Genomic DNA, 4,051 nt, shown 5'->3' with positions numbered 1-4,051 from the left:
GAGGTTCCCACCTCAGGCGACTGACTGTGTGGAGTTTGCATGTTCTCCCCGTGTCTGTGTGGGTTTCCTCCGGGTGCTCCGGTTTCCTCCCACAATGCAAAGATGTGCAGGTCAGGTGAATTGGCCATGCTAAATTGCCCGTAGTGTTAGGTAAGGGGTAAATGTAGGGGAATGGGTGGGATGCGCTTCGGTGGGTCGGTGTGGACTTGTTGGGCCGAAAGGCCTGTTTCCACACTGTAAATCTAGTCTAGTCTAGTCTAGTCTCGATCTAGTCTAGACACCCGCACCAATCAATCACACCGCCCTGTGGCCCAACATTTCAACTATTTCTCCCACTCTGCCAAGGACATGGAGGTCCTGGGTCTCCTTCACCGCCGCCCCCTCACCACCTGAAGCCTGGAGGAAGAATACTTCATCTTCTGCCTCAGAACACCTCAACCCCAGGGCATCAATGTGGACTTCAACAGTTTCCTCATTTCCCCTTCCTCCACCTCACCCCAGTTCCAATCTTCCAGCTCAGCACTGTCCCCATGACCTGTCCTACCTGCCTATCTTCTTTTCCACCTATCCACTCCACCCTTCCCCCCGACCTATCACCGTCATCCCCTCCCCACACACCTATTGTACTCTATGCTACTTTCTCCCCACCCCCATCCTCCTCTCACTTAGCTATCCATGCTTCAGGCTCTCTGCCTGTATTCCTGATGAAGGGCTTTTGCCCGAAATGTCGATTTTACTGCTCCTCAGATGCTGCCTGAACTGCTGTGCTCTTCCAGCACCACTAATCCAGAGTCTGGTTTCCAGCATCTGCAGTCATTGTTTTTCCCTAGTGGAAACATCCTCTTTACTTCTATTTTATCCATTCCACTCATTATTTTATAGGTTTCCATTCTTCTGAATTCCAATGGATATAATCCCAATCTACTCAGTCTCTGTTAAGCCAACCCCCTCAACTCCAGAATCAACCTAGTTCACCTCCTCTGCACCCCCTCTAGTGCCTGTACATCCTTTCTCAAGTAAGACAGCAGAATCTGCATGTAGTACTCCAGGTGTGGCCTCACCAGCACCCAATACTGCTCGAACATAACCTCTGCTTTTAAACACAATCCCGTCAGCAACGAAGGACAAAATTACATTTGCTTTCTGAATTGATTGTTGTACCTGGTGACCAACCCTCATGCAGAAAGCTCCTCAGGTGCCTCTGCATAGCAAATGATGCAACTTTTAAAAATTCAATTCATAATCTCTTTTTTAAATGTTACTCCAACCAAACAGTAGGACTTTACATTTATGAACATTCTATTCCAAATGCCAAACCATTGCCCACTCACTCTCTGTATCTCTGTTCCTCTGCAAAGTTTCACAGTCCTCCACACACTTTGTTCTGCTACTCATCTTCGTCTCATTTGCAAACTTTGACACCCGACATGTGGTCCCCAACTCCAAATCATCTGTATCAATTGTAAATAATTGCAGTCCCAACACTGATCCCTGAGACACACTACTAGTCACTGATTACCAGCCAGAATAGTACTCATTTATCCCCACAGTTTGCTTCCTGTTAGTCAACCAATTTTCTATCCATGCTAATACCCTACCTCTAATGCCATGCACCCTTATATTATGTAACAGCCTCTTGCACAGCACCTTGTTGAAGGACCTTGGAAATCCGGGTACACTGCATCCACTGGGTCCCCGTTGTCCACCTTGCTCGAAATGTCTTCATAGAATTCCAAACGATTTGTGAAGCATGACCTGCCCTTCATTAACCCATGCTGTGTCTGTACAATGGGACAATTTCTATCAAGATTCCCTGCTATTTCTTCCTTGATAATAGACCCAAGCATCTTTCCCACGACAGAGAATAAGGTAACTGTTGGGTAATTCCCCATCTTTTTTCCACCTACTTTTTAAAACAGTGGCATCACTTTTGCTGCTTTACAATCTGCTGGGACTGTCACAGTGTCCAGTGAATTTTGGAAAATTACTGCCAGTGAATTTGCTATTTCTCCTGGCATCTGTTTTCGTACCCTGGGATGCATTCCATCAGGGTCAGAAAACTTTTCTGTCATAAGCTCAATTACCTCCAACAGTCCAACACTAGCTGTTCCGTAATAACGATTGTTTCCAAATCCTCATCTACCTTTGTCTCTTTGCTAACTATTGGCAAGATATTAGTATTCTCCACTGTGATATCTCATAACTTAATGCTCCTTCTCATTTTCCAAAGGACCAACACTTACTTTAGCCACTCTTTTCTTGTTCAATATAAAATTTTGCTCTCTGTCTTTATACTCTGTGCTCATTTATTTTTCTCATGTTCTATCTTACCTTTCTTTATAGCTCTTCTGTTGCTTTCTGTTGACCTTTAAAGTTTTCCCAGTTCTTGTTTCATACTGTTTTTGGCCACTTTGCATGCCTTCTCTTTCAATTTGATCGTTTTCCTTAGATACCCATCGCAGAATATGCCTCTTCTGACAGTCCTTCCATTTCACTGAAATATACCTTTGCTGAGCACTTTGTAAAGTGTCTTTGAAAATCTTCCACTGCTCATCAACTGTTCCATAAAATCTTTGTTTCCGGTCTACTTTATCCAGGTTCTCCCTCATTCTATTGTAGTTCCCTGTGTTGAAGCAAAGGACCCATATATTAGATTTTATTTTCACACTCTCCATATGTATTCTAAATTTAACCGTACAGTGATCACTTCTTCCAAGAGGATCCCTAACCCTGAAGTCACTAATTATTTCTGTCTCATTGCACAGGGGCCAGATCTTGGATAGATTGCTCCCTTGTCAGTTCCATGTCGTACTGTTCAAGAAAACTATCATGGATACACTTAATAAACTCAAGGCTACCCTGACTGAGCTGGTTTGACCAATCTACATGTAGATTAAAATCACCCATGGTAATAACCGCACCATTTTTACAGGCAATAGTTATTTCTTTGTTTATTGCCCATCCCAATGTGATGTTATTATTTGGTGGCCTGCACACTACACCTATCAGTGACTTTCTTGTTAGAACTTTGAATGCATCATTCCTGTTTCTCCTAATGTACAGCAATAACAACAACTACTTGCATTGTATGGAACGTTCACAATGGCAAATCTCCTAAGGTGCTTCATGGATGATCAAAACATTGATTAAGGAGAATGATTTTAAAATACATCTTAAAAGGAGGATAGAGAAGTTTAGGGAGGCTACTCCATAAACTTCTGCACATGACAGCTCCAATTGTGGAGTGATGCAGGTGGGGTGGGTTGGAAAGGGAACATGCAAAGGGGAAATGGAGGAGCGCAGGCAGTGCGTAAGGTCTTAAGGACAGAGGAGGTTCCAGACTGAGTCTGTCTGTCACATGGCTGCCTCATGGAGTTTGAAGCACTGCAATGGGTCCATGCATATCATGTAAGTCGAGGAGAGTATAACGGTGGCTGAGAGAACTTTTGATGAGGACTCGTCTCCTGAGGTAGTGTGGGCTGAGGTTTGAAACAGTAGAGGAGAGGTCACACTGCTTGGAGTTTTTTTTAAAAAGGCCTCCGCAGAGTTCCAGGGAGGTACAAGAGAGGATTAGCAAAATAATTCTGGGTAGGATTGAAAGGAACAGGGTGGTCATTATGGGGGACTTTAACTTCCCCAACATTGATTGGAACTGGTATAACTCTCGTATGTTGGATGGATCAGTTTTTGTCCAATGTGTACAGGAGAGTTTCCTGACACAGTATGTCGAAGGGCGGACAAGAGGGGAGGCCACACTGGATCTGGTGCTTGGTAATGAACCAGAGTAAGTGTTTGATTTAGTTGTAGGTGAGCACTTTGGAGAGAGCGATCATAATTCAGTTATGTTTAGTTTAGCGATGAAAAGGGTTAGATACATGCCACAGGTCAAGAGTTATCGATGGGGGAGGGGCAATTAGAATGCGATTCAGCAAGAATTAGGATGCATAGAATGGGGTAGCAAAAGGCAGGGGGTGCAGACTATTGAAATGTGGAGCTGGTTTAAGGAACAGACAGTGCGTGTCCTTGACGCAATGTTCCTGTCAGGCAGGAA

The sequence above is a fragment of the Chiloscyllium punctatum genome, chromosome 6, assembly GCF_047496795.1.
Source record: "Chiloscyllium punctatum isolate Juve2018m chromosome 6, sChiPun1.3, whole genome shotgun sequence".
NCBI lineage: Eukaryota > Metazoa > Chordata > Chondrichthyes > Orectolobiformes > Hemiscylliidae > Chiloscyllium > Chiloscyllium punctatum.
The sequence above is the reverse complement of the archived record's forward strand: the minus strand, read 5'-3'. Positions refer to the sequence as shown.